The 27562-nt window shown below is 47.0% G+C and overlaps 1 protein-coding gene and 1 long non-coding RNA gene across 9 annotated transcripts in view; one reads left to right on the top strand and one right to left on the bottom strand.

The window, feature by feature from the left end:
- Positions 1 to 27562, bottom strand: part of GLIS3 (GLIS family zinc finger 3) — a 547835-nt gene that overhangs the window by 306733 nt on the left and 213540 nt on the right. The window lies entirely within an intron of this gene.
- LOC123381591 overlaps positions 10485 to 27562 on the top strand; it is a 28843-nt gene continuing 11765 nt past the window's right edge. Inside the window, exons 1-2 of the long non-coding RNA XR_006588799.1 lie at positions 10485 to 10833; positions 12007 to 12135. This is a non-coding gene — a long non-coding RNA (uncharacterized LOC123381591). The remainder of the gene's footprint in view (positions 10834 to 12006; positions 12136 to 27562) is intronic.

Genomic DNA, 27562 nt, shown 5'->3' with positions numbered 1-27562 from the left:
AAAAACGTTGGAAAAAAAAAAACAGAACTATTGAAAAATTGCAAGAACAGTACAATGAAGTCTATCTGTTTTGTCTCTTGATAAACTGTATTTACCGCTTTATCCATCCAGCTCTCTATCTCTATATAAGATTACTGTTACTACTATTAATTTGTTGAACCATTTAAAAATAGTCGAGATTTTTGTCCTTCACTCCTAAATACATAAAACCATAGAATCATCATCAAATTCAAGACATTTGGCAAGGACATATTAGCATGAAATATACCACTTATATTCAAATATTACCAATTATCCCAATAATACCCTTCAGAGCAGTTGTTTTCCAATCTAGGATCATGCATTTCAAGGAAAGGTTTTGCGACTCATGCTGAGGTAGGTTAGTAAATCACTGCATATCAGGGCACTGAAGGAAGATGAAAAAGTAGAAAAATGGAGGGGAAAAAAAAAACAAGTGCAAATTAACAGCACGCAAGCTCTACAGTGAGTACGGTTAGCACCCCAGCTCCACCATGGACTGCCTGTGTGACCTTAGACAACCTACTTAACCTCTCGGTGCCTCACTGTCCTGATCTCTAAAACGGGACTAATACGAGTACACACCTCGCTGAGTTGTTTTGAGGATTAAAATATCTACGACAGGTCGTATAGTTAGGGCTTGGCACTTAATAAATACATTGTAAGTGTTAATTATATTTTATTCAAGGGCTTCCCTCACACCTTTCTGAAATTGTTTTTAACACCTCTTCTCTCTGGAGTGACAAAGACTACAGGCTGTCACCGCCCTTTCCAAGACCTTCTCAACACACAGTAGACTTCTCCCCCTGTGGATGGGCCCCGGCTTCCGGGCTCCCTCTTTCGTTCATATTCCGCCCGAAGACTGGAAATTAAAAAAGCTTGCATACTAAGCACACTCCACTTGCCATGTAGTATAGTAACAACTTAGCGCTTGTATGTGTGTAGCGTGTGACTCTGAATACGTCGAGGCATGGGTAAATGGCCAACACCACCAAATGATGAGAGTCGGAAGGACATAACTGGCTTTTCTACCCAGGGCAAATCATCTCAAGCTAGCAAATGTGACAAATGCTCAAAACTGCACGAAACCCTATGGACGGCAAGGAATACTGGACATGGCGTCCTGCCTCCACGGAGCTTACTACCTGTCGAGACAAGACATACTCGCCTGGGAACCATCACATAATGAGACTGGACTGTACAGGATTAAGCAGGAAGCTGAATTTCAGAGATGGGGGTTCAGAGGTGGGAGAGATCTCTGTGTTCCAGACAATTCATCGAAGAAGAAGAATTTTAACCACAAAGGCATTTCCCAGAGTTCTTCAGGAAGTCGAAGGGTATTCAATGGTAACAAACATGGCAAGGTCACGGAGAGATCCATAGTCAAATAGCTTTGGGAAACCCAATGTAACAAAGTTAAATGTATCTTTCTATTACAGAGCCTTTACCCTTAGAGCTTTCAAAAATGCACATGCATATAATAACACTCCCAGCAGAGCAAATAAAAGGAAGGACAAGCACACGGTCGAGAAGGAGATGCCTGAGTGTAGTCATGGAAACAGCAGGAGCAGGCAAGGCGTGTGCTGGGGCGAAAGGAAGAGGAGTCAGGGCTGCCTGTAGGAGGAGGCTCTGTCTGACCAGGAGAACGGGAGGAGACAGACTCAGGACTGCTTTGTCGTCCTGGAGAACTTGCTCTAACAACCTGCCAGTAGGCATTCATCAATGGCTCCAAACCCAGCTGCGAATCAGTGTTTCCAGATTCACAGGCTCCCCCTGTGAATTACTGCAGACTCACAGGTTCCCCCTCCCACCAACAAGGTCAGAAGCTACTGGTGCAACGGGCCAGCCGGCAGCCACCTGGACCCTGTGCCGTGGTGGTGGTGTGCCCGCTGAAAGCCAGCCCTGCCCAAGAATAATTGGGAGGCCTCGGGGACAAAGCTGGAGGCGCACGTGAACCAGAAGCCGCCCGCAGGCTGGTCAAGGACAGAAATAAGGAGGTGCCGCTCATGGAAGCAAGAATAAGGTGGAGGGACGGGGCGCCTGGGTGGCTCGGTCGGTTAAGCGTCCGACTTTGGCTCAGGTCATGATCTCACGGTCCGTGGGTTCAAGCCCCGTGTCGGGCTCTGTGCTGACAGCTCAGAGCCTGGAGCCTGTTTCGGATTCTGTGTCTCCCTCTCTCTGTGACCCTCCCCCGTTCATGCTCTGTCTCTCTCTGTCTCAAAAATAAATAAACGTTAAAAAAAAAATTAAAGAATAAGGTGGAGGGTTTCCTAATTGGTTGACAAAGATCCAGGAGATGGAATTTAAAAAGGAGGGGGGAATCACATAAAGACTAGTTTGGGGGAACTCCACTGCAAAGTGAGGTACTTCATCCCAGCCAGTAAACGGGCCAAACCTGAATCCAGAGTAATGAAGATTCCCACGAGGGCGTGCACTTCTCCCACTACTTTGCCCTCAGGAGCGCAGCTGCTATCTACCAATTTACCCCACAAAGAATACAACTTTCACACCAACACTCTTTGTCAGCATTCTGGAATGTTGGCCCCCTAGTACAGAATCACCAGCATTACTCATTGCATTTGATCCCTGCATTAAACGGGATCGTATTTATACCCCAAGAGATTAAAAAATATCATATTCCTTTCTGTACCACTCAGGGGCCCAGATTCCTAGACATGAAGCCTCAGTCTTGCTCCCCACCACCAGGCACTGCTGCTAAGATGTTATTAATACACAGCTCTGAACCACCTCACAAAGATGTAAAGATACATTAAACAACATTCCCGAAGCGTATATGCTAAAGTCCCATCAGTCAGCTATTGTACATCAATTATCAACTAATTAGTATAGAGTGCTTATGCTGACCCTTCTGTTCTCCCTTGTAATGATTTGCCAAGTTAACTGAGAGCTGCTATGCTCCGTAGAGACTCTGACTTTAGCAAGAGTGTTAAATAAAGTTCACCAACAATTAGCCTAGAAAACCAAAGAGGAAATGTAAGCACATTTTACTGCTTTTCCCTCGACAAATTTTCTAACAATCCCATGGGAAGAAAGGAGATATATTTGTTAAATAAGCAAATGATTACTCTGAAATATGGCAATACCGGTGCAGGCATGTTTAGGAATGTACTGCTTGGCGATCAGGTATTTATTTCCCGTGTCCCTGCACCGTGCTACAGTGTATACGCCAGGGAGGGCGGGTCCACAGATGGTTCTGGCTTACAATCTAATGTAATGGGCTTAAACCATGGGAGTAATCTTTAAAAATAAAGGAGTTCAAGATGAAATAATTACACAGGCTCTATGAGGAGAGGGCTTCCATAAATAGTAAGAAAGGCAGGGAGCAAAGAGGGGAGGGCACAGACTCTAATGGGAGAAAACTGCCTCTGTCCCGCTTCGAGCAGGTCACATTTATTAACCGCCACCTGTGGGCTTGGGGTCTTGCCGTACGAATGGAGCCCTAGTGCTGGGTTAGCCCTCAAAGAGCATCTGACCAGCTGGAGAGAACTGTAACCAATGCAGGAAACGATCAGGAAACACCCAATCTTAAACTCAGTTGCCATCATGCTGAGCACATAAAGTGTCCAAACAAGAAAAACATCTGAATAAACTGGAGGGGGCTTGGTGGAAGGGGTAAGGCTGGGTCTCAGCCTCTTGACGCTGGAGGGGAGAGGGCAGCACAAAGAGTGGGCCAGGGCCACAGCGAGGAGGGAAAGTGGTGTGGAGGCAGCAAGGTGAAGCAGAAAAGAATGGGAATACTGGGGCCAGCCGTGTGACCTTGGGCAAGTTCCTTAGGCACTTGCCTAAGGCACACTTGCCTAAGTTCCAAAGGCACTCTCTGTGCCTCTGTTTCCTAATTGGGAAAGTGGGGATGGTAAGTGTACCTATCATCACGAGGCTGTTTGGAGAACTAATAAGTCAATGGGTGTAAAACACTTAGAATAGTGCCCGGCGCACAGAAAGTACTCTATAAACCACAGGGATTCACATTCTGATTAAAGATTTTCAGATCATATGGGACCTCCTAGGCCAGCCCCCTGTCCCCCTCGAGAAAGCTATAGTGTTTGGGCACACCTGTGATGTGCTGAGGAACTACGAACGGGACAGTCTAACTATTTATAGCACATATGGAAACAGAGCAAAGACTGAAGACAGAAAGCCAAGCTAGGACACTGTGGCTACGATCTCAGGATGCAGTGATGAGGCTTGGGACAAGTCGGGCAGAAGCAAACACAGAGTAACCTCAAATGACCTTAGAAAGAAAGCAGAAAAGAAGGTTCTTGAAGGGCCTATAAGAAGTACTAGATTACAAAGTCTTCTCCAAAAATCAAGGCCATGTTTTCCCTGAGCTGCCATACGCACCCCCCTTCCCGACAGCCCCAAGTCAACCGGAAGCAACGATGGAAGGAGAAATGGAAAGCAGCCCACTGGCAAGACCCCTCCCCGTATGGACCAGTGACTGGGGCCCCTCTGTCAGACAGCAGGTGCCCCACATGTATTTGTTGGGCGAATGAATACAGAAAAAAAACCTTTAGGGCAACCCATAAGGCAGGGTGAGTTCAAAACACAAATGTAGTTGAGAAGTCCCCACTTAAATGTATCATAAATGGAAGAAAGACAATAATCCTTGGTGAACACAACTGTTGGAGACACTGGTCTCCAAAGTACTGAACAGCTGGGAACATTACTAGTTTGCCTCCCTTTCTCCACACTCCCTACACACACACACACACACACACACACACACACACACACTCAACATGAAAGGAGCGTAGTCTAAATCACTCAATACAAATCAATAGAATTTTTTTTTCAGCATCTAAGAGCTGGTTCAGAGGCAAAATCCCATTCAATCCTTTGTATTAGAGATAGCTTCTTAGTTCTAAAAGGCAAGTCTAACACAGTCATCATTGAGAGCTGCTAGGCTCTCTCTGTTTTCCCTCAAACCATAATTCCTCAGAACTGTCCGAAGAGACACATACTCTACCATAAATATTTTCTGTTACATATGCTACATGGGCTGGCAAGTCCAGATGGGATGCCCAGAAGCATCAGACCCAGAGAAGAGGCAATGATTATGGAGATTACACTTTCCTACATTAAAAATTCAGTCACCCATCTTCTAAGAACCAGACAGCACCCAGCTTCCTACACCCAGAAGTCCCCAGGGCTGAGAGACTGCCTCTAGGCCATAGCCTCTGGACACTGTGCTCCAAAAAAGCCCATGAGCAGTCCAGGTATATGGCAAGAAGATGTGCTGAGCTATGATTTATCACTTGTGTTCCTTTGTCCCAGAAGGGTTATTGTAACAGAGCTAAAAGTAGATGCTGTTTGATTCCATCCTCTCTCCTAGTCCTCTGTAGAACCGTAACCCCACTGAGATACCCAGGTGCTCTGAGGAGGAAGCCAGGAGAAGGGGAGAGTGCCCAAAGTCAAGGAAGGCAGTGAGGGCGGGGCTCATGGCTGCACGACAAACCTACAAAGACCAGACTCTGCATCTGGGACTCCGGCCCCTGCAGGTGCTTGTGGCCGAGCAATGCACAGACCAACACACTTCTAGAGACCCTATGGGCCTGGTCAGTGGGCACCTCACCAAGAATCTGTGGACCACGAACCAGGAAAGCTCTTGGAATGTTCTGCTCTGTACAAAGATCCTGGGATCTTGCTTCACCCCAGCAAGATAGTAGGCATCCCCAGGCAACGATGACTGACTAAAGTTCCTACTCACCAAGATGGGGTCCTACTCCAAGATGGGGTCTTGGAGTCTGATTTGTTTTGATTTAAAGGAGATAGTTCAAAAAATCCTTTCTTGTACATGCATTGGTGAAATAAATTATGAAGGTATATCTAAAATATTTTCAGTAAGGATGACTGTTCGGACACTAATCTTAGCAAGACCATTCTAACTCTAAATTATCAAAATACAGTCCATATAATTTGCTTCCAAATAAACTTACCCCATCTAAGTACATAAAGTCACGTGGCACTTAGAGATAGGCAGGTTTCAGAGTCACAGAACTTTGAGAAATCAAATTAGGTTTTAAGGCTGAGGAATTAGTGAGAAAATAAATCACCTCTGCCAAATTTCACGGGGTATCCCTTCCCTTTCTTCTTATAGCTGTTAAATACTAGTCAGCCAAATCTACTCTCCTAGGTATTCATCTTGAAATGATGGATATATCCAGAAAAAAAATAATAAAAGGAATTCATATCTTTTCTTTGGTCTTCTTCCATCCAGCACACCAAGCTCTCTGTGGTGAACCACCTCAAGGTTCAGAAGAGATTCTGCTCCCCGTTCAGAACTCTAGGACCAAGGAAATGGACAACTTCTTCCCTCCTTGTTTCAACACAGTGGGAGCCTTTGTTTGCAAAGACTTTCCCACTACCTTCTTTCAAAAATGTGTCAGTCAGAGCGATCTGGGGGAGGGTGCAAAAACATGGCGGCTGGGATGGTTGCTGTTACACCTCAGGTGAGGTGTCAGAGGGATGAAGATTGAGAAATCTTGCATGAATACGGGCTGTTCTGTCATGGGACGCCAGCGGCGCGGGGAATGGTGGTAACACCTCCATCCAGAGGAGGAAAGAACAGAGTCAGAAAGAAATTTGTAAAGAAGACATATAATTCAGCTCGACTGATTTGTTTTTTGACACGTAGCCTTGAAAAGAACAATTCTACCTCAGATTCTTGGCAACTGCACACTGATTTTTTGATAAGTTTTAACATGCATTTCACTAAATGCGTGAAGGGAGAGTGAGGGAGAGAAAGGCCAGGTATCCAAAGACAGGGAGGCTTGTCAGATTTCTCTTTTCTGTGTCATTTTTGTGTAGTCGGTCAAATGAAAATTCAAAACCATATAATTAGACGGTTGTTTATACACGATTAAGCATGAGCTCACTGGACTTTACATGCCAAAAAGTCAGAGATGTGGTTAAGGGCAAGAAGGAACTATTAATAAAAGGAAATAAAGCTGTAATACATTTTTCACTTATGAATAAAAATAATTCAAAGGTCTCTAGATGGAAAGAGAAAGAAAAAAGTCAACCATGAGTAGGGGCAAGAAACCAGACAATTTTGAAAATGGCTAGAATTCATGTGATGTAAAACATAAGCCGCTGGGAGGAAAAAGCTTTTCCTCCTCTATGAGTCTAATCCGATTTTTGTTTCTTGTAAACATAACTCACAATGAGAACATAACAAAACTTACCTGTATTATATTTCTTTAGAATTGTTCTGGGAAATAGTTAAGCAGGGAGATGCCATGCGCTCAAAAGAGTTACTTGTTCTCTTCACGACCGTCCCCACCAGTAATTCTCCCCGGAGAAACCAAAAGCTGTCTGCTTCCTTCAAAAAGGCAAGCGTCCTTCCATTTATCACAGATGCAGAATTCTTCTTCCCCAAATGAAGTGACCCCAACAAGAGCAGGGTTTAGCTGCCCATAAACTTCACACGCGGGAAGAGATCCCCCAGAGAATCTGTGATCTTAGCTTGGGGCTCTCAAAGGTGGTGAATCACCTGCTCCCAGAGATCAAACACCAAGCTCTGGATGAGGTCAGTGGGCAAGCCTTTTAGAAGACACAGGAATGGAGTGATCCAGGATCAGCCGACTTCTTCCCCCTTAGGTAAGGTGTTTGAGCCATTACTATCACCCTCTCGCTGTGGTGAAAATACACCCCAATACAGGTCATCCCCGGAGGCCACCTAGGCAAATGCAAAACCCTGACATGGTTTGACAGTGGGTCCTATTGCTGCCCTACAACCACACCAACTCTTTGGGTTGACAATGACTGGTACCTTCACACACGAATGCTGTGACATACACAAGAGCCGACCGATCAGAACGAGCAAAACCCATAGGAAACCCAACGTACCGTCCTAAAGACGGAGACTGAAACGAATCTACTAACATTCAAAAAGCCCACAATGCCTAAGAAGCATTGACGTTTACAGCCTCTGAGAGCAAGGTCTCCAAGTCACTTCAGTTCCCAATCTGTCAGAGGGAACTTCCATCTCTCTCTCTCTCCCCCTGCTTCTCCTCCTCTGCACCGCCCCCCACCTCACACACATAATATGAACATCAACCAGCTCTGATTCCCAGACCTATCTTCAATCCTGTACGTACATATCTGCCCGTTGAAATCTGAATGGAATACACTTCATTTAAAGCTATGTGGCAAACTACACAACATAGGAACTCCTTAAAAGTTCGTTTCCAAGAAACTAAGATGATCACAGAATATATACCTAAAAAGGCCCAGACGCTTGAGACAACAGCACAATACTCACAACTAATTTGGCCACGTTAACCCATAGAGCCTTATGTATTACCTATGCGTCTTACTTATGAAATATGGACTCTGCTCTAAAGATACTTTTTAATTATTGACCTAATTTGGCCAAATAAAGTTCTTAACAATATTCACTTCCATGAGCCAGAAATTCATGGCTTTTTGTCTATAACATTGAAGGAAGGGGGAAAATCTTGCTAAAGTAATATACGCTGATGATTTGAAATAGTTTAATATCTACCATAGTTCCAGATAAGAAATGTGACGAATTATTTCTAAACAATGTGTGGCATGTAACTCAAAACCGCTTTTCATCAATAATTAATATTAATAATTAACAAGTATAAACAACAAAAATACCTCTTGGAAATGTTTCAACCCGGCCCTTTCCTCATTCCACAGCCTGCCTACGGCCCCCCTTTACCCTCTACGTGGGGTTAATGACTAAACTTCCCTCCTCTCTGACATGCAACACTACCCAGCAGCAATCTTCCCAAGAATGTGTGCACAAATGCACAGGACCGAAAAGAATAAAAGTCTTATCAAAGTCACCTGAATCTGGCAAACACATTTCTAAATTAGCATCTGCGGTTACAATCCACTCAATAGCGAATTAGGTTTTCCTCCAGGACAGAAATCCACCCCAAACATCTACGCTCCTGCTTACAGATGGAATGTTTTACGCCTTTAATCCAGGGATTAGCCTAGTAATAAAAATTAAACACTCCTCTAGATAAACATAGCGGAAGGAGACCATAATGCAAAAAAAAACTGCCCATTTAAAAAGAGGCCAGAGCCACCGTACCAGGAATTTACTTGGCAGTCATTCTGAAGAGCAGTCAGTTGGACTGTTTAAAACGACATGGTTGTCCTTTCTACATCTTGATGGTTTTGCAGAAAAGCGTCTTCAGAGTCAAACACATCTCTTATACCAAAGGTGTTTTCACCATCTGCCTCTTCAACCTGTCCGGCCACCTGCCCTAGCACTTGGCATTTAAATTTGTCAGTCCCCTGAAATTCCTCTCCGCCGGCCACTCCTTCCCTCGCCGAACTAAACACTAGCCAGGTCGTATCCCGAGTTCCTGAAGTTCAGAGTCACGCCGTGTTGTAATTTCTTACAGCACACACAGATTCGACCAGCCCTGACCCCCTTCCTCCACATACCTCCAGCCTCCAGCCTCCGATCCAGACGTGACCATTATTCCTCCTGGAAAGTGGTCGGAACCCCCGGCAAATCACCTCCTGCTTAAGCTAAGTTGTTCATGTTCCCAGGCTGTTTGGTCACTGACATTCGGAAGGGCTGGAAGCAAGAGGCCCTCCCCACTAGGGAGTTCCCAGACCACAGGCAGCGTCTGTCTGTGTAAAGGTGCAGGGATAAAGGTGTTTACATCTTTTTCTTGGCTGGGGACCTCAGACAGCTGTGCAGTGTATTTCACATACACTTCCAGGGCTACCTGCTCCCTGGCTTCACAATGTCCTGGCAGGCACACTCAGGGACAGCTAGGACCTTGAGCAAAGGCTGGTGTGCCCAGAGAAAAGCATCTGACACATGCAGCCTAAGAAAGTATGTCTCAGGGCGCCTGGGTGGCTCAGTCAGTTAAGTGTCCAACTTCAACTCAGGTCATGATCTCACAGTCTGTGAGTTCGAGCCCTGCGTCAGGCTCTTTGCTGACAGCTCAGAGCCTGGAGCCTGCTTCGGATTCTGTGTCTCCCTCTCATTCTGCCCCTCCCCTCCCCCCCCCCCACCTCTCTCTCAAAAATAAACATTAAAAAAAAATTTTTTTTTAAGTAAAAAAAAAAGAAACAATGTCTCCCTTCAAGTGGAAACGCTGGTGAAGTCAGCCAGCCCTGCCGCACAAACAATACTGGGCAGGTCATTAACTTGCGTGTTTCAGACGGCGGCGATGAGCTCACCCACCTTTCTGGAAGTGCTATTTTAGCTGCTGAGTTTATACAAATAAAACCCGTAATTTTCTAATGGCTAAACTAGGAATGTGTTCGAAAATAGCTAACTCGCAGAGAACCCTGCAAAAGCCACACAGGGAACTCACGAAGGTGAGCCTGCGCAGTCTGCTGTTCAAGTTCGCATACATCTTCATAATTGCTACATATGTATTACCTTGACAGTAAGCAACCACAAAGGCGACCCAGGGATTTTTTTTTTTTAAAGTTAGGCGGTTACTGCTGCATTGTGTTTTCTCCCTCTCTTTTTTTCCTTTTGCAAGAGAAAAAGTAAGTTAGTCGTTAACTACACAAAGGAGTTAACATTTAACTTGAACACTGTGAGTGCTTTAGCTCTCGACCCCCACCCCCTTTCTTATTAGAGTGAAAATAGGTTCAGGAAGTCTCTTACTAATCGTCACAGATACTGGATGAGATCTGACTACATCATTTTGCTGGCTGCACTCACAGGAGGCCCGGGGGTCGTTCATCCACAGGCCCCTCCAGGCTGCTCAGAATCCCTGCCCGCCCCCTCCCACCCCACACTCCCATCGGTGACGGCGCTCTATCTCCCCTGTAAATCCTCAGGTAATGTTATTTTTGCGTCTTCCGTGTTACTGATCACTTCTGCCTTAGGTATCAGGTCTGTCGCTCCCCCTACACGGGTGGGTCTATGAGGACAGAGAACATCCCGCCCCTCAGCCCAAGTGCCAGGCCTCAGCGCCAGGCATAGGGCACACGCTCACGAAATGTCCAGGGACAGGGAGTGCCCAGACCACGCCCACGCAGTGGGGACCGTTTCAGCAGGGGCCTCTCTCCACAGGTGGCTGGGGGAAAGGCGCCTAGGAGAGTGGTGTTTTATTATTTAAAATAGGGCGGGTGCTGGGAGGCCCAGACATGGGGTGGCAGAGGGGATGTCTCTTTTCTGAGGCCCCTGCATTCCTAAGCTGTTCCCTCTCTCACTCCCCAACCGACAGGGGACACCTCACTGCACACACAGCCCGCCCTATGGAGGCAGCGACCATCTGACCAACCTGCCACCTTTTCCGTGAAGCCCCCTAGGGAGACAGGAGTCTCTCACACTTGTCGCCCCTCTCCCCGTCCTTAGCCATCCAGAAGCCCCGCGATGGAGGTGCACAGGCTACCTGGATACCCACACGGTGATCAGATTTCCTCACCAAGAACTGATGACACTCTTCCCGCGGCTGCTGCTATTACTACTAATTGCTAATAGTAATACACGTATGCATTAAAAGCACACGAAAGCTAATGTTAATGGAAAGCCTACTCGGTACTCGGTAGCAGGGAAGGATGTCTGGCCCTAGGCCTGGATGAACCCATTCACCTCGCAGAACAATGCTCAAGACTACCATGCCATGTCACAGAGGAGGCAAACCGGGAGTTCAGAAAACACAGTGACTTGAGAAAAGTGAGGATTCAAAGCCGGTTAGTCCCACTCCGGAAACACGCAAGGACGTCTAAGGGCTCACACGTTCTTCCCCATCACCCTTCACACAACTGGACAAGTCCTACTAAGCGGGGAGGAGAGGGGACAGACGGTCACTGATCCCTCTCCCAACGCTACCACACTCACCCAAACACCTCCGTTTCCACACGTGAGCAAGAGTCAGGAACGACACCTTCAACCGTTCCATGCAGGCTCCACAAAGAGTGTCATGTGTGCAAGCACAAGCAAGTGACATTCTTCTAACCTCCACGGTAGCGGCTAAATGTCTATCATATAACCCTCCTCACTTTCAGGAATTTTCGGGAGATGACGTCAACTTCGTGTGCTTACTCGTTCATCCGGCGGGTAAACCGTACTAGGTAAGAGCAGGTAACACGCAGATCACAAGAATTACAGCGCACACGGAGGTCTGATAACACGAGGTAAGATCACAAAGCTGTCGGGACACTGAGGGGGAGAACATGATGACAATGATGGTGGGTGGCATTTAGGAACACAGTGTGAAAACACTCGTCGGCATAAATCTTACTACAGGAGGGACTCACTCATTCTCTGCTCCTTTAACAGTGTTGGGTGCACACGACTCATCAGGACATAAATTAAGGATATAAACAGGACACGTGTGTGCACACACGCACACACACGCACCCAGAGAAGCACAAAGATAACCACACCACGTAGCAGGTGCCACGAGAAGTAAATAGGAGGTGCCCTTAAGGGACAAGGTGCTACACCCTTTCTACTAGAAATCAACCAGTGCTTAGAGCAGTACAAGTAACATTAAAGGGGGTCTTTTCTAAAACTCTGCCATGGTAGGGGCGCCTGGTGGCTCAGTCGGTTAAGCGTCTGACTCAATTTCAGCTCAGGTCATGATCTTGAGGTTCGTGGGTTCAAGCCCCTCATTGGGCTCTGTGCTGACAGCATGGAGCCTGCTTGGGATTCTCTTTCTCCCTCTCTCTCTGCCCCTCCCCTGTTAGCTGTCTCTGTCTCTCTGTCTCTCTGTCTGTCTCTCTCTCGTGTGTGCAAACATAAATAAAACATTAAAAAATTAAAACTAAATCATGAAATTCTACCTCAGTAACACAAGATTTGATCTTTCAAAACTGCACAGACCTAAAAGCAGAGTCTGATGAGCCATCAACTGTCCCCAGTCATGTGACTGCTCTCTCCTTTCGCTCTGCAGTAAAACCAGTCACAGGAGAAGGAGTGACATGTGGATGTATGGGTGGGTGTGGTCAGTGGTATGGGGACGAGAGGGTGTAGGCCAGAGTCAAGTCACAAGGCCAGGAAGCCAAGCCTCGTCTGTGGCTAAGCAACTGTGTGAACTTGACCAGACCACTTGGGCTAAACCTCCCTGTCAAGCCTGGCTTGGTGAAATCATAATAAATTATCTAGCCCCTGGTGGGGCATAAACCCGATACTCAGTAAGTGTTAATTTTCTTTCGTATACCTGCAGATCACAATGAAAACCCTTCATCTCTTGTAATCTAAAAGACTAACTGTAAACCAGAATAAATAATGAAATCACTTGAAGGACATCCTTCATGAGAAAAAAGGCATCCCTGTGCTCACCATGCTTTGAATGCATAGATTTACACGCCAAGAAGGAGTAACAGAAATCACGTTTCCAACCTCCTTTATCATACGGTGGTAAAATTCAAGTCCAGAGATGGAAAGTGACTTTCTCCAGAACACACAGCCAGTTAATGGCTGAATCAGGACAAAATCCCAGTAATCAGCCGCCCAACTAATTCCCCATTCTACTGTATCCTTCTAGATCCACGGGACTGTCAGTTATAAATGACGCTTAATGGCACCAATGCCTCTGTGGCCATTAAAAATGTCTCCCACCTTCCAATTAGAGTGAAGATGGAAAATGCTAAGTTCCTCCCACACAATGGGCACTGAATGCGGGACAGGAGTGTTGAGGAAGAGATGGGTGGTCGGGGGAGAAGAGGAGCGAGCACAGAAGAAGGGATCGGGAGTGAAGAGGGACACAGAGGCCCCCTACTTTACAACGGTGCCTGAACGGAAGCCCCCCTTCAGCCCAAAAGCTGAATCTGAAAATGCCCCCAGATGGATCTCTCCTTCCCTCTGTCTAGAAGCCTCTTAGAGGAGACGGAAGACACCGCTCTCCCAGATTAGACAAAATCTATGAATGCTCCGGCGGAAAGGGAGACCAGACTGTTTACCTGCAATAGTTTAAAAGACAGGCTCGGTTGGAGTTTTCTTAAATCCCTTCAACCTTAGGTTTTGGCAGAAGCACTTCCAGACCGCAGGTTTCGGGGGATCCCAAGCCTGCTTGTTTATCCGCCAGACGTGAGCCTTCACAGAACCCAGGCTGCTCTGGGACAGCAAGCATCCAGTTAAGGAAGAGGGGCGAAAAATCTAATTCCAACCTATCAAACTCGACAGCATCATCTTAAAAAAGATTCCCATCTCAAAGAAAGTCTACAAGCAACGAGTGAGGCTACAAGGCCATGATTACGTCCCGGCATCGTAATAATTGCGGAAGAATTGTCCAATTAGCAATCCCACACTTAGGGAGTTCCATCGTTGTTGTGGCCTGTCTTCATCTGTTTTGAGGGAAAATTCTGCCTTTGGGAGTCCGAAATAATGACAGAACTCTTCACTATGTCTGTGAGTTTGGATGGAGTCCCCAGGGTACACGGCAACCTTGCCTGGTAATGAAGCAGAGAAATCACCTGTTCCTGCTTAAACCTGCTCACACCCTCCACAGCCAGGAGAGGCCCTGGCTGATGTCCCGGAGGAAAGGACAACCTCTGGAAGGTGACAGAACCAGGAGCATCTGGGGTTAGGATCCTCAGTCCTTCTTGAGCCAAACTCTTACCTACAGGCCTCGCAAAAAAAAAAAAAAAAAAAAAAAGAGGTCTAGAAAACATAGAAACATCATCTAAGGTTCTGTAAAATTCTGTTTCACAAGTATTTATGCGATGCCCAGTTCACATGGGTCTTGGACACCTGGAAACCGAACTTCGAAGCCTTCCTCCTCAACCAACCAGCAACAGTCTTCTTCCCCCTGCCCTTCAAACCTCTGTTGGTTGCCACTTGAACAGCTGGGAAAATGCTGCTTCCTCCAACGCGGCTCTGCCCAACCGTAAAGGGTGCATCAGCCTCAAAAGGCAGAGAACGGCCCCCCCGAAGGAGAAGCTTCTAGCAAGCAGAAATGACTTGGGGATGCTGTGTGAGTCAGAGTTGTGGCCTCGGCAAGAGGACGTGTGGGGGCTGCCGGGACACTGCAGACAAGGGAGGGGGAAGGGACTGGACAAGAACATTTCTAAAGTCATTGCCAACGCACCGTAGTGGCCCGGGAGGCTTTAAAATCCAGCGTCAGGTTCTCAATGTTTATAGAAGCTACGAGAATTTTCAACACACTCATCCAAAGGCTGTTGTTGTGTGCGCTGCTCTCCTCTCCTCCACTGTGTGCCATGAGGCAGGTAAACGACCTTTTCTCGGCTTCAGATTTACCGTCACTTAAAGGAAGGCGAGGGGTTAAGCAACCTCTCCAGTCCCTTCTAGCTCCAACATTTTCTGAGTAACGCCGGAGTATACTCTCCCCACTTGTTACCAAATTAAATCTCAGGAATTCCATCTACCTATAAGATGCAACAGAATCTGCTAAAAATCCCTACATGTGAAAAGAAAATTAGGTGACAAGTCACAGGTAAACAGGGCAAAAGCAACAGATTTCTTATATACTCTCGATTATGAGTTTTAAAGTGTAAAGGAAAAAAAATTAGGTTAAAAATACCTAGGAATAGCATGTAATATGAAGAAAACTATTTTTTTTTCTGAAGACATGAATAAACGTAGACACATACATGTTCGTAGGTGAGAAAACTAAATAGAGTATGTTGACCCTTCCAAACTATTTCATTATCTTAACGCAGGGCTTCTCAGCTTCTCATTACTGACATTTTATGCCAGATAATTCATGGGTGTGTTTGCGTGTGTGCGTGTTTGGGGGTAACCTGTACATTGTAGCATGGTGAACAGCATCTCTAGCCTCTACCCAGTAGATGCCAGTAGTCCTCCCCCTGGCTGTGGCATCTAAAACTAAAGTCTGTCCAGACATTGCCGAATATCCCTGGTGGACACCACCCTTCGGGTTGGGAGCCACGACTGGTGGCAAAGTGCTAAAGGGCTCTTCCTTATTCACCACCTTGACGATGGATTCTCAAGTTCACCGGGAAGAATAAAGTCTCCTCACTGTCCAAAAGGCTTTGGGAAAGAAAAGAAATCTGTTACAGAGCTATGAAAGCGAAAAATGTGTAGTCCGAAAGACTACAGGACTGAAGAGAAGCAGGACAGGAGCAAAGACCACAACCTCAAATATACAATGACCGTCAGCATCTGAGGGCATTACAGACGAGCGGGGGAAAGGAGGTCGTCCAAGTAAACGACAGTGGAGCCAACTATTTATTGTTTGGGGGAAAAATCAAAGCTAACTCCTTATCACACTATGTATGTTCTGACTGTGTACTTACTACATAACAAACAACCCTAAGACTCGGTCTTTAAGACGACGATTTATTATTACCGCGTACGATTTAGAGCTAAGGTTGACTGGGCTCAGCAGCGGCTTCTCGACTGGGGTCTCTCACACACTCCAGCCCGATGTCAGCGAGAGCTGCGGTCATCTGGAGGGCAGAGTGCGTGGACTTCTCACAGGCTGGCCGTCAACGGGGACACCTCAACACGGCCACTCCACAGGACTTGGGCTTCTAACGGCATGGCAGCTGACCTCGAAGAGGCTGCTCTCGGGCCGTTAAGGACCATTCCTGTAGCGGGCACAGGATCACTTCTGCCACCTGTTGCTGGCCAAAGTTATCTTGGGTTCATCCAAATTCAAAGGGGGTAGAGAAAGAAGCTCCACTTTGTGAGAAGACAGCACAGCAAAGTCACACCAGCAAAGAGCATACGGAATGGGAGAGATGGTCTCAGCCGTCGGCGGGAGATATGATCGCACAGCCAAACTATACCAAAATAAACTCCAAGCAAATTCAGAGCTAACTACTGAAATATAAAACAACGAAAAGAAAATACGTGAGTTTTTCTTAAATATCAGGATGGCGAAGGCAAAGATAAACAGATGTAGCTGCAAAAATATTTTAGCTCAAAAAGCACCAAAAGCAAAATGAAAAAGCAAACAAAAGACTAGTAATATACTAGCTTTCTACATAACAAAGGGGTGAGGGCTTAATATGTAAAGAGGCCTTACGAATCAATAGTAAAGACGAACATTCCTATGGCGGGGAAGGCCAAAGGACATAAACAGTTCACAAAAGAAAAATCCAGCAGATAAGACCAAAGATAGACACTCTCCCTATTCTGCTACTAGACTGAGTAGGGTATAAAATGTGATCTAGCCCATTTCGTAATACAGTCAAGAGTATTTAAAATGTTCATTTGACCCAGTAATGTACCAACATTTTAAAGATACTTGTGATAACACGGTTTTAACAACAACAGCAACACAAAGCAAACTTGGTTAAATAGAGCACACTTCCCACACACATAAAAAATGTCTGCTGTACTTAAAAACCCTATTTCCAAAGAGTACTGAAACTCATGGAGGAAAGTCCACAGCAATGTAAGAAAGAGAACACAAAACTTTATTTACGTATTAATCATCGGTACTATCTATTGCAAAATAGCCACACATGTTTATCTCCTAAAATATTAACAGTGGGTATCTCTGTGTCTGGGGAATACTGGAAGGTAATTTTATTGTATTCTCTGGGTTTTTTTTTTTCAGTATTTAGATATTTTTTGCACTGTAAACATGTTTATTTTTATACTCAGGGGAAAAAAATGCTAAAGAAAAAAGTACCGGTACCAGTGGGTAAAAAAACTGAAAAGGTCACATGTTACGAAGTTACTGCTGCAAAGAATAAAAAGCCAGTTTAAAACCAGGAGAATAAGCACAACAGGGCAGTCAGTGACATCAGGGGTTATCACACCTGGAATCACTGACCCATTACACAGCCCATTCCGTCCACAAACGAGTCACTTTCTCAGGCTCCTGACCCGGTCATGGCGTAGATTCTCACGTATTTGTTCAATGTGACTGTTTGATACAGTTTTCTTTTTCCTCTTTCAATATTCAGCCCGTTTGTTTTCTTTGCAAAACTCAACATTTCTGTCTTCAGAGGCATTTCAAATGATGAAATACTGAAGAAAAGTCGGCACTCACACAGGAAAACATTTGCCTCTGCTGTTCTTTGGTTCAGTTTGCCCCCCTGAATGTCAGAGGGTCCCACACACGTACAGCCTATACTGCTCCTTCATTTCATGAAGGAACCATGCAGATAGTGACTCCCTAGTCCCTTGGCTCTCAAGCTGGAGCGTGCATCAGAATCCCCCTGGAGGGCCTGTAAAAACATAGAATACTGGCCCCACCCTCAGAGTTTCTAGGTCACTGGGTAGGCGTTTATCTGTAGTTCTAACAACTTCCCAGGTGATGCGGACGTTACTGGTCTGGGGACCCCCACTTTGAGAACCACGGCTCAAGATCACATGACCAACTAAGCATCTTCCCCCCAGGTGCGATGTCTATTCATTTGTCCCTATTATTCACGCAAGAATATGTATGTGTGTATACACACACACACACACACACACACACACACACATATTGTATTTGCTGACACAATGAATCACTCACAACCCAAATAAATCCCAGGACCCTTCACTCCACATTCAGATGGAGGAGTCCTTTCAAAGAAACACACTTTTAGTTTATTTATTTTTGAGAGAGAGCACACAAGTGGGGTAGAGGCAAAGAGAGAGAGAGAGAGAGAGAGAGAGAGAGAGAGAGAGAGAGAGCGCCCCCAAGCAGGCTCCACACTGTCAACACACAGCCTGATACGCAGCTCGAATTCACAAAGCACAAGATCGTGACCTGAGCCAAAGTTGGACGCTTAACCGACTGAGCGAGCCACCCAGGTGGCCCCCAAAGACACAAACTTCTGCAATGCCTATAATGTCACCTTCTCTGCCACAGCTGTCTGCCATTCCCCTTCACAGACAACTCCTCCCTCCTTCGGCAGCCCAAAGCCTTCCTTCACTCGTCCGCTCCCCCACAAAACAGAATGAACTCTCCCCAGGGTTCCCGAAAAAATAAGGTTCTTCCCTCCCTTCTATCCTGCTGTTCTCTCTCAACACAAACTTACCTGCTTCCATTCCTGTTTGACTCTCCTTACTATGAGCTTATTAAAAACCCCAAAATAGGTAGAGGTGGGTGGGGGGCCCCAGGGGAACCATGGGATTTCTTTCTTTTCAAGCAACACTGCGTTGTCCTTCAAGAGCCAGAGGGGAGAGATGCACTCAGTCACACAACTAATCACGTTTGTCCCTGTCACACTCCATCCTTCCACCCATTCAGTATACACTTGCCACATGTCTGCCACGTAACAGGCCCTGTGTCAGGGAATCAGAGAACCTGCAGGCGCAGGTGGGCTCATCTGAGAGGGCACAGGGACAGAAGGCTGCTTCATGGACAAACACATGAGCTGGCCTGAATGGTGTGAGTTCAAATGTGAACTTGATGTCCCTCAAAGCCCACTGGCAGATATGTGACGTATCTTCTCCAAGAGCTGAATTCCTCTGATTTCACCCCATTAAAAAGCACACATCCTTGTGAAGGGCAGGTCCTTTAAGTCACCAAGGGTCCCACCTGAGTGTGAGCTAAGTTTCAAGCCCTTACCTGAGAAGAGCGGCCCTGGATCTCTTAGAGAAAGAAGAGAAATGTGTTGGTTTGGTTTTGTTTTGCTTTTAAGGAAATAAAGAAAATAGGATGGGAATCGAGAGGGTACCTGAGGCAAACCACACCCCTGCCTGGTTGTGACTTTTCTGAAGGGTGTCCCCGAAATGCCCTTCCCCACCCTGGCCTGGGTATCATCTGCAAAGGTTCCCCAACTGTGATGGCTGAACCAACAGCATCGGCATCACTGGGGACCTTGTCAGAAACCCAAGTTCTCAGGCTCCACCCCAGCCGTGTGGAATCAGAAACTCTGGGGGTGGGGCCAGCCACTGGCATTTTCACAGGCCCTTTGGGAGATTCTGACACGGGCTCAAGTTTGACAAGTACCGCTCTGGCACCTGGGTGCCTGCCTCTCGGCCACTAGTACGCACTGTTACCGTGGGTCTTAATGATGTGTCAGACTCCCTCATGAGCGTCGGAACACCACTGTCAGAGAGGTGCGTGAGGAAGTTACCAACCACTCACGAAGACGTAAGCTCTGTGATAACGGGCCAGAGAGCAGGTGCCTGGGGCCGAGTCCAGAGCCGGTGGCTAAAAGGGAAGCCGGTCACTGACAAAGGTCAACGTTACTAGCGCTGTCAGGGTAAGTCGTCTGTCTCCCAAACCGGGGCAACCTGTAATGACCCAAGCGGCATGGCCGGACACGGTTTCGCCTTCTTTTGTCAATGCTCAGAGCGCTCGACCTGGCCTGTCTTCACATGCAGTTGACAAGGGCCCACAAGAATCCTTGTTGCACCACGAAATGTTCAACTCATGCTATTTACCATCCTTGGTCTCTCTTTGGAGAGCAAAGGGGAGGGAGGACGATGCATATTTTTAGAACCAGGGACGATTTATCATTCAATGAAACAGCACACGCAGAGGCCTAAATCAAGTGTGTGGAAATAATATGTTGTTATTACTAGTCTTAACTCTGCTAAATTATAACCTATAAACCCTGCGACGCTTGACTTAAACATCCCATCCGCATGTGCAGGAAATCTAAATGATTATTTCCTTCTTTATTGCACACGTTACGGGAGGATTTACTGTTGCTTCCATGAAGTGTATGTGAGGAGCGTGTTCTCCAGGATGTTGGTGTAACCAGGCACCACGGATAAGCGCACAGCCCCCATCACGCGTGTATTCCGGGAGCCTTTATGTGCACTTAATTAGTTCAGCTATTGCTTTCGTGGTTCATTTAGAAGCGTCACGCCTCATTAAATATCAATAAATTTTATCCTTAAAAAACCCTTTCAGTAAAAATACGATTGTCTCTTCAAGTGATAATCTTGTTAATGGATATATATATTGCAACTATGTCTATCAGAACCGAGCAAATTCTGAATCGCCGTGGTTGTGGCGCCCTGAAGCTACACGCAAATTGCGTTCTATAGTTTAAAACACATGCCTCATCCACACGTATTTTCTTACATAGGGGGAAAAAAATCTTTCCTAACTTTCCCCCAACGATGCGTCTTTTAAGCTTCTATTTTTATTTTGTCAAGAATGCCTACTTCTGTTTCACGAGCTCCTTTTATCCGTTACATCAATTCCAAGTTCTCTTTATTGGAAAAACAGCTTTTAGCAACTTTTCATAGCATGAAGGAGAAGTTTTCAGGAAACGTGTGCTCCTCGCTTCCTTGATACGTGTGTCCAAAGAGGGCGGGGGTCACAATGAAGGGCTCACCCTGTCAGGTGTTAAAGGGTCGACTCTCTCGGTGGATCATCTGGGCCGTTGGCAGAGAGCCAGGGGCAGGGGGGTCAGCTGGGGGGGCTCAGGGTGATGAGGGAAGAGCTGCACCTACCCAAGAAGAAAGAGCAACCGCTGATGGACCTCCCCTGCCTGCCAGGTCCGGCTCACAGGTCTTCTCCGTGGAGACAACCCACCCTGCTCAGTCAGGGAGGCTGTCACTCGCGTCCTCATTTCCTGAGAGCGCTTTGTGAGCGCGCCCATGATAGAATACATTATAATGTAGTATAGTGATCCATTCATTCTCATCCATCCATCCATTCAACAAAAATGTATTGCCAAGGATACGATGGAAAACAAGACAAGGAAGATCCGCCTTTTCAAAGTGTACGTTCTAGTGGGAAGGAGATACACAATAAAACAGGTGAATGAATAACTGAACATGGTCATTTCCAACAAGAGCACGTGCCACCAAAGAAAGCAAGCAGGTAGGTGGGACTGAGAATCACACGGGCCAGGTGGTGACTTTGGACTGAGTGTCAGGAAGGCCTGGGGAAGAGAGTTCATAAACTGAAATGGTGTAAAGAAACCAGTCACCTAGGGGCTGATCCCACTGGGTGTGTTGCAGGCACAAAAAAAAAAAAAAAAAAAAAAAAAAAAAAAAAAAAACACCAGGCTGACTGGAAAGGACTCAGCAACGGGGAGGGTGACACCAGATAAATCTGGAAATGACTTCACAACTTTTTGACTTGAGACCACAAGATCCTAGGAAGCAGGGTCTGTGTCTCACCACAATCTACACCTCTGGTCCGACTTAGTCGCACACCTCTGACACGTGGTCAACAAGCATGTGTTGAATGAGGGAAGTGAATGAGCCACCTCCCAAGGTCACGTACAAAACCCTGAGGATGGTTTTCCAGCACTCTGCACAATCTTCCTTCTCTCGGCCGTCTCTTTCAATATGATGATCACGTCTAGCCTTTCTATAAAGATAACGTATCGTGCGCTCTTACTGCTAGAGAAGTTCTTTTAGTTGTTTTTCCATCAGAGATAATAAATTTGTGCCTACAGGTCCACGTGGTTTCACCGACGGCCCTTGTGGCTGAGAGCGAAATACATTCAAGAGGGGAGAACCGGGAGGTGAAAAGGGCCGTCCGATGGGGTTTCAAGAAGTAGTTGAGACAGCTTCAGACTCACCTCCCAGGTCCAGTTTATTCAGCCAATAACACACAACCGAGAATGAGCATTAATATTCGTGTCACCTCGTATCATCATCATCGTCTCTTTGAACACAAAATGATACAAAATGAACTTTCCCAGTGAACTCTGTTATCATGATGGATGAGAAGAAAGAAAAAAAGGAGACAGCCTGCTGAAAATACTTTCATTTCCACCCTGCAGAACGTTTTCGGTCCTTCTGGTCAAAACTGGGTTTATGTTGCCTCCTCTGTTTCTTCCTCACAGCAGGCAAGGTAGATGGGAGACGGTTTCTGAATAATGGATGAGGGAACGCCTGGTTTCATTTCTTCACAATAACTCCCAGGAGTGATCGGGAGTGGGCCATGTCGGCACTGACGGGCCTCGAGACCACCACAGATCCAGAAAGCCAAGCGTGATCACATTGGGCATGCGTGGGGAATGCAAACTTGCTGGGTTTATGCACACCAGCAAAAATTCCAAAGGGGCCTGATGCCAGGAAAATGCCTTATTTTGTCAGAAGGGACATCTCCCACACAGCAGCGGGTCTGGCACCGCTTGAGCCACATGTTAAAAACAAAGCAAAGTGACATGTGATACGGGCCTCACTGCCTGATGACAGAATTCACGAGCTGTCTTCACTCTGAGCTTTCCTGGAACAGACCGAACCCACATAGCCTAAGCCTGTTTGATGGCTTTGTCTTATTGTCATGTTGTTTTCTGCCAAGTTCTTGCCTTGTAGAGGTAACTAAGACTTGTTTTTCTTATCACAATTTTAAGGTTTATTCCCAAGTTATTGATTATTAAGTGATCATCAAATTCTAAGGAACTCTGTACTTTCCAACCTATGCCATAGCCATGTTCGTGTTTCGAACATACCGACCCTTTTTCAACTTCTGGAAGCATGGACGTGACTTCAAAAAATACCCTCATCTACTGCTAAACCATGGGGAGGCACCTCTCTGAATATTCAGTGTGGACGACCCCTCAGAATCTCCATGAATCTCCATGGGTGACCATCATAGTCTACAGTATACTGGTTTTAAGAAATTGTATTTTTAAAAAGGTTGGCCTACTAAAACTCTGGGGGCTTTTTGGGTCAAGTTCTTTGGTCACTTCCATGACACCTGTTCTGACCTGGATCCTAAGAGTAAAAAGAGCTTAATTTAGAGTGGGCAGAGGAACCACGATGATAGTAAATGGCTTCCCAAACACCCCTCCGTGGAATCACTGTATTTTCTTTTCCCCTTTAGTATCTGTTTGTCTCTCTCCCTCTTGTCTAACCCTGACTATTATGGCTTAGAAACAGGTACCTTTCATGCTGTATTAGTTTCCTGGGACCACTGCAACCAAAGTACCACAAACTGGGTGGCTTTGGACAATTGAAATTTATCCTTTCACAGTTCTGGCTACAAGTTCTAAACCAAGATGTTGGCAGGGCCGTGCTCCCTCTGAAGGCTCTCAGGGAAGATCTTTCCCCGCCTCTCTCTAGCTTCTGGCATTCCTTGGCTTGTAGACACATCGCTACAGGCTCGGCCTCTGTCATCACTTGGTGTTCTCCCTGTGTGTCTTCTGAGTTCAGTGACGTTCTCATTTCTGTGTCTGTGTCCAAATTGCCTTCTTTTTTTTACCAGGAAACCAGTTATCGCATTAGGTCCCACCCTAATCCAATGTGACAACACCTTTCAACTTGATTACATCCACAAAACCCTATTTCCAAATAAGGTCACATGCTGAATTCCAGGTAGGCGTGAATTTGGTGGGGGACAGTACTCAACCCTGTACAACTGCTGAGCCGGCCCCCTTTCAATTACCACCTGCTCCCCGGAGTATGAAGAACATTCACAGACAATAACCATTACTCACGGAAGAACAGTGAAAGGAAGGTGACACGATTCAATGAAGAAGTCTCGCAGGAAAAAGGCCAGCAGCCTGGCGGTTTCAGGAACCACCCCTGAGGTCAATTACCAACAGACCCATCATGCAAAAGTACCCTCCAAGCATCTCTTCGGGAAAATATCCCTTCTGGCTCCACCAACCTCTTCTCTTCCCCCAGCTTCTGATGGGAGCATCTTCTATCCACCTCCCACACCAGCTACACGAGGATAAACAGGAGAGCGACCTGCTTTGCAGGCATCACGAGAGGCACTCAGACATATAATGTCAACTCCTCCATCAGGGAATGGAAGAAATTAAACTTCACAGAGATAAAGCCATCAGCCAAGTCGGACCGGAGAGTTAGGGTCTGAACACAGTCCTGCTCGACCCCAAAGCTGATGCCCCATTTTTTTTAATGTCTGAGCGAGAGCACGTGCACACCTGCCCACACACGCCCCTCAGAAACGACCACTCCATTTACCCTGCATCTGAGACACGTCATTTTTTCAACCCATAAGATCTGAGAAGCGGAAGACACCTTAGATAACACCTACTGCCATAATTTCATTTTACAGATGAAGACGTTGAAGACCAGAAATGGTAACGGAATGACCTGTGTCCATGATCATAGGAACTGGGAACAGAGCCTCCGACTCCCCGGCTCCTACCCCGGCCTGGCAACATCTGGCCTCTCCTGCGGTAGGACCGTACCTCGCAGACAGGCCGGTGGGAGCACGGACACTGGGAGGGGACTGCACGGATTCCCATCTCGGCTTGGCACTTACACATGTGCGCCAGCCACTTCCTATCTTAGCCTCGGTCTTCTGAACTGTAAAACGGGGGGAATAAGGACAGGAGTCGCACCGCATCCAGCGTCCAGTGGGGCTGTCGAGAGGACTAAACGTGCTCAGAGCTGCGCCTGGCATACAGTAAATGCTCCAATCAGGCTACTTGTTGGTAGCAGTCGTGCTGTGGTTTTATCACGACACGATTATTGTGTCACTATCATCATCATCATCCAATAAAAAGCTACAAATCGAGTGACTTCGGTGTTTTTGTTATCGCCATACGTTTCTGGCAGCCACACCGATTCCAAGTCCTCGTTCAAGGACACGAGGATACAGAGATTTCCTGGTCCCTCCTAATAATTAACTTCAACCTCACTCCATAATCTACTGTGTGTCCTGTTTTCCTATAAACACGAACTGTGCAAAGGGTCTCTATCCTGGCTTTAATTCCCCCGACTGTCTGAGCCCACATTTAACTGCCTTGTTCCAATGACGGTGGGTCATTTAGTGTCCTGAAAAGCCAGCAACGTTATTACATCCTGACTCTGGACTCCAACAAATCCTCGCTCCCGTCCCTCTCGTCTTATCTCTTTGAGTCTCAGGAAGGCAAACCCTGGGAAAATTATACAAACAGCCCCAAATATTTGAAATCAGCATTGTCTTCATATGCGTACTCCTCTCCAAAAGCTTAGAGCGTTTCTCTTTCAGTTTTATTCTTTCATTAGCCCAAGGCTTGCTAATTAATTGGAATTTTCCAGGGCTTTTGTTGCTGTGACAAAGGCGAACAATGCGAAAGCTCATTCCTTCTTGTTAAAGGGGTCTATCCACCCTGCAAAGTGTAGCATTGGAGAGGGAGGGGATGAGAGGGAGGATTAAGTCGACTTTGAAAGGGTCAGACTTTGTGGGTTCCTGCCCCCCCTCCCCCACAGCTGCCTTCATCGTCACCAAACCTGATTTATGGGAAGTGACATCTTAACCATGGCTTTTATCCCTCCAAAGGAGAGGCTGCTCGGAGGGCATTATGTAGGATCTAAAATTAGATGGCAAAGAACATCCTATAAGCTTGGAGCAAACAATATTGGGAAGCGAAAGATACTGTATTCGTTGAGAGGGCTGTGCGAGAACAAAAATCCACAGAGCAGGAAGGAACCAAAACCTAAATGAACACTCCCAAGCGAGGCACAGACCAGACCTGAAGGAAATAAAAAGATGCTTAATCTTGGCAAAAATAGCACCGCTTAAACCAAAGATAGCAGAGCAGCTGGGGGCCGGGAGTAGAGAAGGGGAACGAAGAGAGATTAATTCTGAATTTTGTTCCTGGCTCCCCTTCCCGTGTGTCACGCCACTTACTGCTCCATCCACTGGGTCCCTGGAACTCGCGGAGATGCCCGTGGGCTGTGTGGCATCTGCACTGTGAGGAGTTCCGGGAATGCAGGGCAAACGCGGCTGGAGGGGCCCTTGAACACGGTGACCAGGCCATTCCCGACATCGCCCCGTGAGTTCCTATGCTTTTGGGCGACAGAACCTGGAGGGCCTTCAGGACGTCTCCTGCACCAGGCTGATGCCTGAAGGGCAGTCACCTGTCGCGCAAGGGACCGCTTGCTTCTGAACGGGTTGCGTGCGAGGCGCCTGTGCAGGTGTCCAGATAGAACTGCACAGGCGGTGGAAAGGAGGGACTGGGAGCAGTCTGGCGGTATCGGTAAGGTGCACGTACGCAGGGGACAGAGCATGGGGACAAGGATGGAACTCTGAGGGTCCCCGATGTTTAGGGCCTGCAGGCAAAAAGGAATCTGCACAAGAGGGAGAGAAAGTGTGTCTGGGGCGGTGAACAAGAGGCGGCGGGAGGACAGGGAGGTGCCACAATATTTAAAGGCACAGGCGCTGCCGTGAGAGCACTTGGCTTCAAATCGTGGCACCTCGAAGCACAGAACTTCTCCGCACCCCACTCCCCTGCTGCACCACGGGGACCACGACGGCACATCACACAGTTGCTCTGATGCAGGGTACGTGACGCGGTGTCTTGCTTCTCTGAAGTATTCAGAAACCGTTGGCCGTGACTCATGTTTACGAAGCAGACAGGACTAGACACGTCAGGTCACGGGTGACTGAGAGCATCTCAGCTCCTTCCCTGGAACTTCTCTGAATACACTGAAAAGAATCAAGGAAAGCCTCGGCCCACGGGACGCCGGGGAGAACTCCAGAAGACCACGAGGGGCCACAGGACGAGGAAGATGGGCGCCCCTACATAATCTTCGCCAGAGAGCTGGCGCATGGCGTTCTGGGGCCTGAAAGGTGACGTAGATCACAAACCATAAAACGGCCACTGTTACACCAGCGGTGGGGGGGGGGGGGGGGGGGGGGGGGGGTAAACGGCGGCCGCACCCAAGGCCAGAGTTCCAGCCCGGGGCTGGCTACTGACCTGCTGCTCACCCTCGGGAAGGTCCCTTCTCCTTCCAGAACGGTTTTATACATGCGAAGGGGCCATCCAGGTCCCTTCCGGTCCTCACCACGTGTGATTCTGTAAGTTA

This window comes from Felis catus, chromosome D4, assembly GCF_018350175.1.
Source record: "Felis catus isolate Fca126 chromosome D4, F.catus_Fca126_mat1.0, whole genome shotgun sequence".
In the NCBI taxonomy this organism is placed as follows: domain Eukaryota; kingdom Metazoa; phylum Chordata; class Mammalia; order Carnivora; family Felidae; genus Felis; species Felis catus.
The sequence above is the reverse complement of the archived record's forward strand: the minus strand, read 5'-3'. Positions and strand labels throughout refer to the sequence as shown.